The 14,473-nt window shown below is 35.2% G+C and overlaps 1 long non-coding RNA gene across 4 annotated transcripts in view; it reads left to right on the top strand.

Annotated features, from left to right (window-relative positions):
• The window catches only part of LOC125697162 (uncharacterized), a 121,905-nt gene that overhangs the window by 101,075 nt on the left and 6,357 nt on the right, over nt 1–14,473 (top strand). For all 4 annotated transcript variants that reach the window (XR_007378714.1, XR_007378713.1, XR_007378716.1 and 1 more), the window contains 3 exons: nt 1,536–1,600; nt 10,989–11,134; nt 13,365–13,467. This is a non-coding gene — a long non-coding RNA (uncharacterized LOC125697162). The remainder of the gene's footprint in view (nt 1–1,535; nt 1,601–10,988; nt 11,135–13,364; nt 13,468–14,473) is intronic.

Genomic DNA, 14,473 nt, shown 5'->3' with positions numbered 1-14,473 from the left:
GCAAAGTGTGTAGAAATGTGGTTTTAAGTGGGAGCCTATTTACTGAGTTGAAGAACTAGGGCAAAACTTGGAGTTTGCACGCTACATGTTCCTAGGCACGTCCTTAAGCTCTCTTTAATGAATGCCATTCTCATTAACTTAAATTGAATTCACATGCAGATAGCAATAATATAGTTGAAGGAGTTCTTAATTTAGAAGCAGTTTATATGGTTATTTCACATGAATTAACAGAGCTATAAATTGTTAGAATCAGGACAGGCATATGAATTTTACAGGGATAATTTTAATGGTAATAAATGCTAATCTCCGGTGGTGAATCATTGCTTTAATTCTGAGAGGATCTTGTTAGGAAGATACAATGTTCACTTTTCTTTAAAGGAGATTTTATACTTGGTAACTAAATCTTTTGGGGAAGAGTCTCCTTTTATTTTGTGCTTGCATTGCATAGCAAAGTTCTGGAGTGTTGTGACAATAAGATGTGGGATTGTAGTCATTAGCTAGGAAAAACACTGAGCAGACTATCTGATGCACGATGCTAATATGTCCTTCCAAGGATATTGTATTAAAAGAGAAAAGTCAATTCAATTCTGCTACAAATGAGTTCAAGAACTTTCTATACATGTTTTCTGGATATCTGCCATATAAAAGTTATCTTTGTGGAAAGTGCAACTACTTCTCATTCATATGACTACTTTTCCCTAGGTTGGTTCCAGAGTTTGCTTTCATTTTACTCTAATTTCTTTTTTAACGGTTACATCTGAGTGATCCTGCATTGCAAAGCAACTTCTGTTGGGTCTTTTTTTTTTCTTTTTCTTATTATTAAGTGGGCACTTCTAGAAGCAGAAATTTTCAGGACTCAATAAAAACTGCAAAGCCCTTTTGCTCCCATAAGGAGTGATGTTTGCTCCAAAGCTTTGTGAACATAATATTAGAATTTCTACCAGTATGGAAAATGAGCAAAATAGACTTTCTGTGTGTATGTGTGCATGGCATTTTGCACATCAGTCTTACAGACAAAGTAGTGAATTTGTCATTTGTTATAGAAAGAGCCCTTATAATAAGCGATGTGAACAAATAATATCTGATCATGTATTTCTATCTTATTGTATCAAAATCAGCAACGTCATGACTGTTTTGAGAAAGTTTAAAACCAGGAGGCATCTGGAAATTCTTTAAAAAAAAAAAAAAGGAAGACAAATTTTGCTGTCTGTTTTTGCAGTAAGATGGAAAAAAGATGTAGTTTATGCAGTGCATGATATCTGAATTTCATCAAGCTTGATTTCTAGCTTAGTACTGTATGACCATGTTTGTCTAGTGCAAATAATTCAATGCTTGATGTTGCATCAGAACTACCATCAAAATTGCATAGTTCCTTGTGTCTTTCACAAATCCTAAATCAAATAGCACTGAGTATGTCAATGTATACTATGACTGTGATTAGTAAACTGCTTTTTCAATATGCTGGATTATGTAATCGAGCTTCTGTCGTTGCTGTCTATACTAAATCCCTTTTTGAATATTCTGTTTTCTCTTAGGAGTCTGCTTTATCGACTGTTTGGTACGGAACACTGCTGGCTGAATATTGTATATGAACAAGCAAGTGAGTGCAACTTTTAATTTGTTTTAAATATCACTTCAAAGATTTTACTTATTCTGTGACCTAATGAAGAGGGAAGAGATGTTTGTGTGTTTTGCAATGTTACTGAAATGAAACAGTCTACTTAATTAAAGCGTGTTTCTGGCCACCCCGTCTGATGTTGGTTGGCCTTGAGGCAGGAGAGACCAACATTACTCTTAGTGCTTAGATGGACAGCTGGCTGTGGAACCAGTGAAAAAAAAAACTGACATGGAACAAAGCTCTTTTAAACCAGGTTACAGAAGAGAAGAGAATCAAGCTGTCAAAGCTGAGTCCTTGATGCGTTCAGACTATTAAGAAATCAGACCATATTAGAAAAAAGTTCCCCACTGCTGAATTTCACTGCAATTCCTGTGTATTTTTAGTTTATCCTCTATTCCATCAGATCTTTCTTAAGGACATTTTCTCTGTTTTCCAACAATAGTTATTTTCTTTATTTAAGATTATTCACTGAAAACGTTTCATCTATGATCGTGACTGGGAAATGGTAAAAATTTGTCTACCTTAACAAATATAATTTCTTGTCTTCTTTTGTGCTTTCTGTGTCCTTTTCATTTTTTCTTTCTTTTTATTCAATCACCCTATGACTCCAGCCTAGCTGCTTTGCTTCTTTCTTTTATTAAGTAGACTTTTGACCATAGCTTTAATTCAAGTTCAGTCATAGAATAATAATTTAAACTGGCAGTACATAACAGTGAATGAACAGCAATGAAACAATGGTTTCATTGCAAAATGGGTGCATAGATTAATTAATGATATAGGCAGGATAGACAGATTCAATTTTTTTTTTTTTTCCAATTAGGCATATGCGTAGGGAAGAGTTCATTCACAGTACTTTGCCTTTCAAAATCAGTTGCTAAAACTCCAAAAGCTGAGCAAACTCAGCTACCGTTTTTCTAGCAATGGGCTGAGTTATGGTTTTATATGGCATGTAGCAGTCTCTTTTTTTTTTAAATTTGGATAACTTGGTTTGTTTCCCATAAAGTTTCTAGGAGCCTGTCAATACGCAATGATATTACAACAAAGGAAAGAATTTTGAAACTGATGTTCAGAATCATATGTATACTTCTCTGTCATTCTTGATCAGCAAACATCCATTCTTATCTAGAATCAGATCCTTTCTTTTTTAAAAATTAATTTTTTAGAACCAACATGCTAATATAGTAGGATTGATGTAAAAGCATGCGTTCTAGACCTTGATAATGTTTCTGTTGATAAGATTAGTTGATCAGTAAATTAGCTTCAAAGCTTTAAAGACACTTTCTTGAATATTTTAAAACCAAGCTATTTTTGCATTGACAAGTTAAACCTTAGATGCTTTTTTGGTGTGATTCATTTCCTGATGTTTATGAGCAATAAGATAGCTTCTGCATTAAGAAATAGATGTTTCCAATAAATCTGAAAGAAAACCATCATTCTTAAATATCATGATATTATCACGCTCCATCTTGAAATGTACTGGTTGAATGCTTACCATTGTAACATCTCTAGCTAAATCGCCATCATACAGTGCTTTTGTCCTGCTCTTCTAGCTTCAAAGGCTTTGTGTGGCACTGGGTACGTATTCTTACAGATAATGCTTTGGCTACCCTAGCTGCTAAGGTTCAATTTGTGTAGAATATTGACAGATGATTTATGAAGCCTGTCAGTCAGCCAATATCCTTCTGTCTTCTGTCTTTCAAGAATTACAGTTTTTCAACATAGCTGGCTAAAATACTTTTTTTTTTTTTTTTTTTTTTTTTTTTCTCGTGGTAAAACTGTAAACATTCCAGTTCAAATCTTTGTGTCTTTTTTCAGATTCCTACAGTCTATGGTCCTTATCCTTTAGGTAGTTTGGAATAATATAGGTTAGAAATAAATAACGATACTTAATAGTGATTTACTCATTTTAGCACTGATTATGACAAATAAGTTGGATTTGGTTTCAATTTTGTGTGAGAGTTCATTCTGGGTGGAAAAAAATCAACAAAAATCAACCAGTAAAAATCACATCATCTCTTACTGTAGCCAAATACTTGCAAACTGAATTTGCTGAGAGCTGAAGTGGTAACAGTTATGTTGCAAACATACGGAACAGTCCTTTGTTTGTGAACTTTTGCCCTAGGAAGCAAGAGGTTAAAGGAGGATGGAGAAAACAAATAAGAAAAATGCTCAGTGTTTACTACTTATGAGGCAGTATCATGTGGCAATAATTCAGGCATTTCTATAATAAGTCACTAGAAATAGCCTCAGAGCAATTCAGATAGCAACAAGTAGGTATCATTTTGAAAATTGCCCTTAGGTATTTGTACAGTTGTTGTTTGTGGCCTTCACTTAGCCACAGTAACCAGAAGGTGGGTGTTACTTTAGTCTGTTGATGATAAATTACATCTGTAAATAGAAATTTACTCCCTATACTTTAAAATGAACTAAAAAAATCGTTTAAAATGTGAAATAATTAATATCAATAGCATTTGTGAAAGTGTTTTAGTGTGGTCTAAAGAACGATCTCTTTACTGTGCACGATGTTAAGTGCTCTTCTACTTGAAAGAATGAACTTAGTGGCAGCACATTTTCATTATCGATTCTCTAAAACTCCCTATACTGCTTAGATGACATCACTGCAGGTTGTCGGTGTTCACTGGTACACTTTTTACATCCTGTTTCACAATTGGCAATGGTGCACACTTTGAAAAAAGTGAAATTGTTTCCTATTGGAGTCAGGTTAGGTAGGAAATATTTTCTACAGAAATTCATCTGCAAAACGTATTTTTTTAATCAATACCTTATGTTTTCTGTAATATATGCTCCACTAATGCTATTCTTCCAGCTGTTACAGATTGTTCACAAGCTACTGATATAACCGTGGAGACGCATATAGTAAAAGTCAGCTTGGATCAAACTAAAATGAGTGGCAGTGGTGCAGTTGCTTCTGTATCATATCTCCTACTTTCAGTACAGAACTTGTCAGGCACAAATACAGTGTACAGTGAAGCTGGAAACGCAGCCTTTTGCTGTTTTAAAGTGATCATCAAAACTAAGGGCTATTCTAGAGTAAGACTTTTTTACATTTGAACTTGGATGCTGCTGCCTCTTTAGCAATTCAGTTTCTGGTGCCTAGTCAGTGTAAACGCCTGATTTAATGCACTGTTTGATATCAGTTTCACTATACCAAAGAACACAAATATTTTAGTTTTAAAAATAGATTCCTGACTAAAGCCTGTGATGTTAGTGTAGGGGTCTTTGTATTTCAGGGAAACAGTTGTTGCTCTTACCAGGGAATAATGTTTTATAAGATTGAATGTTAAGCCATTTGGTCAAGTGTCTTGGCTGATCAATGATCACTGTGCTTGATGCTGTAGATAGGCTCCTATAAGGCTTATGTTCTCAGTGATGTAGTCCTTTTACACAGTGGCCACTTGCAACATTTTTAAATGGATCGATGAAATATGCTGAGCGGTAATTTGATGCGTTATTTCAAGTACGTATTGGCTTGGAAACTACTGTTGCTGCCTCTTTGTGGTGCATTCTACTTGCCTGAATGCTCTCTTTCAGCGCTTCATTATAAAATCAGCTAGCTTGTTTGACAGAAGAATATTTTCAAGTAATTTAAGCTGTGTTGCCTTGCTTTGACTTTGTGCCTCAGTGACTGGGGTAGGTACAGAAAAGCCGTTTTTAAGTAGGAACTCCTGCTTCACACAGGATGAAGAGAACCAAGAATGTGTTAGATTCAGTGAAGAACATCTGCAAATCTTATTACTTCCACTTGAGAGTCTATCATCTCTTTTGATACAGAAGCATTTAGCTACGTTTAGGAGTGTTTCCATAAAGGATTGATAGTTTTTAAGTATGAGATCAATTATCAATCTTCTAAAGATGAAGAAAATACTAAAATTGAATGTTTTCTAGTCAGCAGAACTTTTAAGAAGGTTTTCAAGCTTACAATTACTCTAAATTCAATTGACATTAAAAAAAATGCACCCAACTGTTCTGAATTAAAGTCATAACATTGAAAAACAGTTACTATAAAAGTGAAAAGAAGAAAGCTACTTCATCTGGCTTGGTTTTTTGTAGAAGCCAAATTATGACTACAAAGGTTCACTGACGTGATGGCAGAACATGAAAGTATTTTATTGAGGATGGGAACTACTTCCAGTAAAACATCAGGAACAGCTTTACTAGAACTTCCAAATAGCTTTTTGGAGATGCTTGGAGTTGTTATGTTCTCTTTGACTACATGTATGTTCAAAGGTTCTGCACGTGCATTCACCTATGTTTGGCCTTATAATATGCTCATTCCAGCTGGCCTGCTTTTTAAAGTCAGCAGGATGGTCATGCTTATTTGCTTGTGAGATGCAAATTGAAGCTGTGTGCTTCTCAGTGGTGGTGGTGTTGGTGTGGATTGCTTTTTACTGAACCAGTTGTCTTTTCAGGATAGCGATACTTCCTGTCACTGGTGCCACTGTCAGAAGTTTGTAGTGTATTTGGTATAGAGATGCATGTATTTAACCTACATTTGGTGACAATAGAATCTATTTCTCTGTCAAACCTGTGCAGGGCTTCACTTTAGTGAAGAAGATCTGGGAAAAAAAAAAAAAAAAAGGCTCAGATTGAAGCTGTGAGCATCTTTGACAGTTGGGTTGTTGGATTCTTAGTTGAATTCTGTATATTATTTTGGAGTGAAGTATTAGAGTTCGCAGCAGTGTTATTCTGGTATTAGTCAGAATAATACTGCACTGATTGTGACCAGCCAAGAAAACTGAGTTATTCAAGCTCTCTCATTTATTTATTTTACAAAACAAGTTTGGCTGCTTATCAGGAAGTGACTTCAGTATGGAAGCACAGTGATTCAATTATCAAACAGTCTTTTTTCCAGCTCTTCCAACAAAAGGCATGTGAACTTAATGTAGATAATAATAATAATATATAGGTATATATATATATATTCAACTTCTCATCTTCATTATCTCATAAATAGCATGATTCACCCTCAGAGAGATCATCTGGCATGGGAAAATGAAAAATTGAAAATGAAACAAAAAATTCCAGGTACATCTAAAACGTATGACACGTGATAGACAGTGATACTATTTCTAGGCTCAGTAGCTCAGTCATCTGTTTGGAGGAAATTCCTTTCCTCCTGGTCCTCTTAAGCTGAGTAATTAGAAAATCTCTAGATTGGGGATAACAGTGTATTGCCCCTGATCTTCTGTTGCTTTTTGTCAGATAGTGAATTTGGATCACAGAAATTGCAATGCTACGGATTGCTGCTTATACATTTTAAGGAACTGAAATAGTGAAAAAATTGGAGAACAGTCAGAACAGTTCAGTCACTGTTCAGAGTTGTCAGTGCTGCTGTCAGTTAGAAGAAAACAGCCATATAGTAGTAAATTCACAAAAAATACAAAACAAGCATCACATGTCTCTTTGTTCAGAGAAAATCTAGCTCTGAGAAAGCTTTTTGATGCCCATGGTTAAATTTGATTTGTGTATGTTTTAACTTTATTCACACACAATTTCACAGTTGTCCATGATATTGAGTGAAGAAAAACACTGTGTCAAATTAATCTTTACTTCTATTTCAGTTTGGCGATCATCTTCGGCATGTTTTAGCTAATACCATGCATGGCCTTAACACACAACCTATATACTACGAGAAGTTCATACCATACTGATGAAAATGCAAATAACTCATATTTTTAATAATTTTAAGTGTAGGGACCATCTGTTATTTGTGACTACAAATGTATGTAGCCTCTCCAACATTGTTTTTAAGCATCTCAGTGTGAATGTATCCTCATGTTTTTTACCATTATTCCCATTCTGTATGTAACATGAGGAAAGCTGTCAGCAGAGCTTAGCACTCTTGTGCCTTTAGTTGAATATTTATGATAATTTGGTAGAATTAAAAAAGTAAAATAGGTACTTTGTTGTGGGAGAGGACAAAAGCATTAAAGTGCCTTGCGTGAACAGGTTCAAAGTATTTAAATAAATACTTATTTATCTATCTTTTCAAATGTAATTTTTTAATGAGCATTTTTCAATAGTTGCTCCTTTTCTGTTCTAACTTAAACAAAAATAGCAGAATAAAAAATTGTGGCCGTCTAGATTTCCTGTTACAGAAGGCTGCAATTCATGTTCTCTTCAGTATTTCAGGTGTGTTGTACTAAGTAGGCAATTGAGGCAAATGTAACATCACGAGGATTTAGTTAAAATCAAAAACCAGAGACCTCCACAGAAGCTCAGAACATCTTTGGAAAGAAAGAGAAATGTCAAGTATCATTAAGTGATAATGTAAGTTATGTTACGAGATCTAACAGTTCACTTCTGAGGAAGAAGTGAATGTGTAAAAACATACTAAGTAGGTCAAAGTAATACTCCTTGCCTGACGTACCTAATGGTGTGTATGGATTGCTTTGTATGGTGGCCTTTTTGGAGATATTTTTTCTTAGTCTAACTGCATTACTCAGCAGTCTCACACTGCTGTTTTGCAATGGACTGAGATTTGGACAGAAGTCTTAGTGACTAGTCAGAGCAGTTATGTTACTGGGACAACAAGAATACTGGCAGAGTTCTTCTGTAAGCAGAACTCGGCATCTTGTGCAGTGCAGACACTAATAAATCTTAGTGCAATTGTGATGAGATTAAGAAAAGATTTCTAAGCTAATTGGGTTGGGCCAGGGGAAAAAGTCCAGATTCGTGGAAGGGATACATTGGTTGAAACTGTCCAAAAGGAAATTTTTCTATTGTGAAAATTACCCTGGCAAAGTCTTTTTCAAGTGTTAAAAGATAAATGCATAATTATTAGACTGAATGTAAACCTGAAACGGTTAAAGGAGTTGAAAACTCTGGCCAGAGTCCAAAGCATTTGTCTGATTTGGATAACAACAGGAAACACAAACATGCCGTTGTCTGATTCTGCATCAAGTATGAGTGTTATGTTCAAGATTTCTTGATAAAATCTCAGACTACTGCTCAAGATGAGAAAATCCAAATTTAAGCTGTAAACACAGTTTGCTGTTTTCTCTATAAGAGCATAATGAACACATAATTTCATATCTTAAACAGTAACTATTTATGTGTACTATATATACTGGGGATGTATTTGTTTAAAGACATCTAGGTGGCGCATATCTTCCTTGTTACCAGAAATGAGATAAATTTTAATAGCCTGCTTAACTGCAAGTCTGCGTACTACAGAATTTGGAAGTACATGAGAAACACTGAAGTACACATTAACTGTTTTTAAGCTGAAATGGGACATGATAGAAGGGGTTAACTGGCAATCTACATCCGCGTTGTTGTATCTAGTACATAAATGAAATAGTTTGGTATGGAAACACTGATAATGTGGTTTCCCCTCTAACATGCCAGTGGTCTGGGAGGACAGTCAATTTTGTCAGGGCAGCTGGGGCTGGAGCTAAGGGTAGTAATATAAACTACTAAAGCATAATTCCTTAGGGTTTATTAGTTCATTCAACACAGCTGTTATATGGTCTTCGTGAAGATTAAATAATGTATTTGAAGAGAGTTTGAAGGAAAACAAATCTGTCCAGAGCATCTGAGAAAGATCGCTCTAGAACTACAGCTGGTAAGAAAGTACCAATCTGCATGTAGAACAGATTTCAGTGGTAGATGGGTCTTGTGTTGTTTATAATATAGAGCAATACTGCAATCAGAAATTTAAAATCAGGGATCAGAATCAGCAATTAAAGCATGTTTAATGAATATATCTTTTACTAGTGGATTTGAAATGAGTGAAAAAAAGGAAAAATATCAGGGAAAAATAAACTCAAAATTGCTTGGCTATAATGGCAAAATAGCAGGGAGAAGGGAATGTTGTTCTGTTGATGAGGAATTTTTTTTTATGATAGTCTGCTAGAAATGACACTTTGTATCCCAGTAAAATAATCCTTTAGTAAATAACTTCTTGTTCTAAAAGTAAACATTTCTTTCCTTCAGTTTTTCCTCAATTTTTGCGTATTTGGAAACAGTTATCCAGAAAATAAGATAAATAAATACATGATGTATTTTTCAGAGGGGAGTTAAATACTGAATTTCTTCTGTGCTTGTAGAAATTGAGAGTAGTCTGTAATATACATTTTATTGCCATTCTATTTAGAACCTCATATTTCAGGTACTGACAAACCACTGTGACAGAGATTGGCAAGTGGCTGAAATTTCACTGCTACTTTTCTATGAAGAGCACTGATTTCCCCTGATATATTTGTTTCAGACTTCTCCTTATCTGATAAATCAATTTCCCTTGGATATAGACTGGAATAGGACAAATTGTAATGTGCCAGAGGCTTGCTCAGATAACCCAGCTTTAGAATTTTAACAGAGACAATTGCTTAGAGCTTTTTGCTGATTGAAAGCTTTTTGATTAACCTATTCAGTTGCTATTATTAAAAAAATAAAAAATCACGTATGAGTAGGAACTGAATTGAGAAAAATGTTTCTTCTTCTGTCTCCAAGTAGGTCGCCTCTCGGGTCAAGGTTCTGATGTCAGATATTTTGAAGTGTATTGAGTTCAGAACTGTAACATGGGAATAAAGCCAAAGTTAGAAAAGAACTGGCCTGAGAATATAGTCCATGTTAGTGATCCTGCAAATATTGATTGCAGTTGCTGTGCTTTTCTGCATTTCCAAAATACACCCTCACAAAATTCTAGTGATTCTGAAGTCTTAAATTTTAAGCTTTCTGTAGCAATTTTTTCATTGTCTTACACCAAACCGAGATCTTTTTGCTGTTGTTTGTTTGTTTGTTTTTGTTTTGTGAAGGGAAAAAAAAAAAAAAGGAAAGAAAGAAAAAGAAAAAAAGGGTTGGCGAGTACACTATGTTTTACTATCATGACTTTGCTTAGTGGTGGGCAGTATCAGATACAGAGTCTTGTGGCAATCGTACATGAGCGATAGTTTTATAGCACAAAAATATTAAAGATTCCTCAAGAATCTAATATAGTGAATGAGTGAACACTGATTTATAGATCCGAAATATGTCCTGGAGTCTTGGAGAGCATTATGTTTTGCTTCTCTATTAGCTACTGATAGAACGACTGTACTTGACATTACCATAGTGAATTCTTCAGTAAAAAAAAAAAAAGGTTACAAGGTTTTATTCCAGCATGAGTAAAACAAACAAAATCCTCTATTATTCTAAAGAAAGTCTCCAGAAGGGGCATTTTGGAACAGTTAGTCTGGACTAACTCCTCTGATTAACTGCAGTAGCTTTTTGTATTCAAAGCTCTGCACTTTTTTTTTTTTTTTTCAGATAGTGAAAAGCACAGGTTGGCTCATAAAAAGAGCCAAGGTTGACTCCAATGAGGCAAGGAAACTGATCAGAGCATGTTTGGTTTTGTTCAAATTCACAGGACAGACTGAAATCTCAGAGAGCTCTTTCCTCGCAAATGTCTCTGCGTGGCTTACAGGACAGAATATGAGAATAACCCAGCACAAGACAGTGTGAAAGGAAACCTGAATCTATTTACTGTTAAGAAGCCCCGAACTGAACTGACAGGTAAAAATGGATCTTGACTGAAGTACCTCAATTGTTCAGGTATTGCTGTGGCTTTCTGGCACTCTGGAAGAACAGGTGCAGCTTTGTTGCATCCTTCGGTATGTTTAAGGCTCATATATTCTTGGGGCTGCACTTCAGAGACAGTTGAAATACTCTGCAGATGAACTGACTTTGAATCGAAAAGCAAAGTTGAGTAATTTTAATGACACATAGTTGGAGGGAGCATAATATTATAATTCCCAGTCACATGGCCATGCTAAGTAGTTACAGATGATGAAGAAAGCTTGCAAAGAGAAAATGACAAGTTCAGAGCAAATGGTGAGAAGCAAGATCTTTTTTTGCTGAACTATGCTTTCGCTCATCACTGAAATGACAGCATACTGCACACAACATGCATTTGTTACTGGAGGTCTCACGTTCTCAATTTTGAAACTGTTACTTAGGCGATGCTGCAAATCAGAACAAGTCTGGCATCTTCAGCACTCAAAATAAGGTACTGAATGGTATTTCATGTATGTTTAGTATATTACATGAGCTACGTTGTTTACAGCTAAAATATTGAGATGATGATACAGTAATATCTGCCTGGATCATCTTTAAATTTAAATATCACTTATGTAATGAAGTGTGAAATAACACTCTTAATTACCAGCTTGCAGGACATTTTCTGGGAGGTTTAAAGGCACTCTTGTGTCTGGAAAAGGGGATTCACTATTTTAAAAGTGATTGCAATGAGGAAGCAGTGAAAAAATCTCCAATTTTAGCAACAGGGGTAGGCACTGTTGCCAGATATTGCTGTGTTCTTCTTTATTTGCACCCTGAAACTAAATGGACATACTGTAATTTTAAGATGTCAGTGCAGTCTCAGTTCTGTGTGGGCCTGGAAACATAATAACAAACACTTGAAAAATGTAAAAACTTGTGTGTTTGCTTGAGTTTTCTGAAAGCGGTGTTAATTTGATTTTTCTAGATACATTTTAATGTTCTTTAGAGCATATTATCTCCCTTTGTGGTAACTCGTGTCTCTGGTAATTATCTATTATTTGCAACTTCAAGAAAACTGTGCTTCCCTGGGTGAATCCCTCTAAATACATTGTCTGTCATCACTATGTACAGGCAGCTGGTATGTGTGTTTTAGAAACACACAGCCCTATTGTCAGACCTCTTTAACTCTGTAACAAGTTACGTGCTTTAAAATCTGATGCTTATCCTCCACGTAAATGAAAAATGTAAATATTCAGTGCTACTTCTAGTAGATGCTCTGAAAGAAACGTGTAGTACTACAAAGACAGTGCAGAAATTGTAAAGTTACAATGAGGGATTGCAGTTAGCTGGACAAAATCAGTCCTGCACATTTGTTGATTCTGTGGTCCCATAGTGGTTGTTAAGAACCAAAATGGTATTCAAGCCTCTTTATCTGCAAATGTGCTGACATACTAAGACAAGGGTTAGGTGAAATCAAGCAGGATAAATTTGATTTTGTTTTAATTTTTTAATTTCTTGATGCACATCCACTTTCATTTAATCCAAAACCATGCTATTTCTGCGGAGTGTACTTACAGTTGAAAAGGAAACATTGCTAAACTAGTCATTTTCACTGCGTTCATGTATTATTGCTTTCAGCTGCAGACTATTTAAAAAAACAATATTTTCAGCCTATGAAATGGTTGTGCTTACTTTTAGATGGTTAAGTTAGTCTAAACATCCTACTTAAACATAAGTCCATGGGAACCTTCTTGTCCAGTCTAGAAACTCTACAGTAAATCACTTTGCCAGTAAACATTGCTGTAGCAGAAAAAGGAATAATTTATCTTTGCACACATTGTAGGGAACTGAATTAGATATCTAAGGATTTCATCATGTAGAGCTGCAGTAGTTAAGGCCAGAAGATATTCTTTTGTGAAGAGAATAAGGGACAGGTGAAATTCTAGGAAAGGAAAGGAAAAAGTGTGTGTGAAATTACCCTATCCTTTTTGTTAACCATACATGCAATATCCTCTCTATTAATGGAAGAAACTTCAATCTCCCTTTTAAATTTTCCTCTCAATAGCATATGTAGACTTGGAAAGGGAATGGATTATGCCTGCAGTTTTTTTTTTTGTTGTTTGTTTGTTTGTTTAATTACTTTTCTTTGATAGAAAAGCTGGTATTGTAGTTTTAAAATCATTTATATGCCATTCGTGTGTTTGGTTTTTAATTTATTATTATTCTTTTTTTTCATGCCATTCAGGTACGGAATGTAACATTGCTCCAAAGGCTTGGCATGCTGATATTGTCTTTGTGTATTTGAAGTATTTCCTCTGGCCTTCAGAGTGTTCATATCATCCAGAATGGTTAGTAATTTTATGCTTTATTTATTTCATGCTTCTGCTGGATTAGAAATATATTGAATTCTTAGAGTTGTCTGGCTATAAACTTTCAGCTGCCTCTGCATGTAGAAGCTGACGGAGATTCTGTCTCCCTTTGGTTGTTTCTGGGAATGATTGAGGAGACATACAGAGATTCCTAAGTGCAAAGATGAGACACCAGACAGAAAAACAACAGCTCAGTGAATTCTTCCTTGCAGAAAGGCATAATGCCAGTTACTCTCCAGTGCCAAAACAACCTCACTGAGCAAATGGGCATGATTTAGAGGCTCTCTGAGGCTTAGATAGCTTCATTCTTAGGCCAAGTGTACCTCAACCTAAACAGAAAGTCTTTGAGTACACATGACATGCTTATTGCTCTCTTCCTTTGGTCTCTGCACAGCTGGTTGGGAAAAAGAGGCTGGGTGGGAGCAATAGTAGCTCCAATTCCCAAGATGTTGGAGACAGCTGGTGGTACCCACTTGGTATTGGTGTTAGGTAAATAATAAGAGAGGGAGAATAAGACATCATGTCAATGCATACCAGTGAAATACTGAGCTTAGAGAAAGATGGTGGGAAACAGAGTAAGATGGAGGTCATAAAATATTTTCTTAGTACTTCCAAAAAATGTTTGCTTGTTTTGTGACAAAGAATTCTTATTTCCCAATAAGTTTAAAACAACTTTTCAAAACTATTTTTTCATGATACAAGGAAATATCATGCAGTGTTTACTGTCTGTAATGAAAACGTGTTTCTAAAATTCTGATACAAACATGTTTCCATTGTTGCTTTCAATATTTTTTTAATTTGTGTGGAGGCATCCTGATTTGTATTTCTTCATTAAGGTTTTTGTATATTTTAATTATGAATCTTTCTAATCATCTTTTTAATTACAGTTAGAACAGGCAAAGAGCACTCCTGTCTTACAAACAAGTCCCTGTAGGGAAAAATATAAGGAGGAAAGAAAAAGTGATCAGTTAGAAAGGGGAAAAAA

The sequence above is a fragment of the Lagopus muta genome, chromosome 8 (genome assembly GCF_023343835.1).
Source record: "Lagopus muta isolate bLagMut1 chromosome 8, bLagMut1 primary, whole genome shotgun sequence".
Classification (NCBI taxonomy): domain Eukaryota; kingdom Metazoa; phylum Chordata; class Aves; order Galliformes; family Phasianidae; genus Lagopus; species Lagopus muta.
This window is presented reverse-complemented; position numbering and strand designations above follow the sequence as displayed.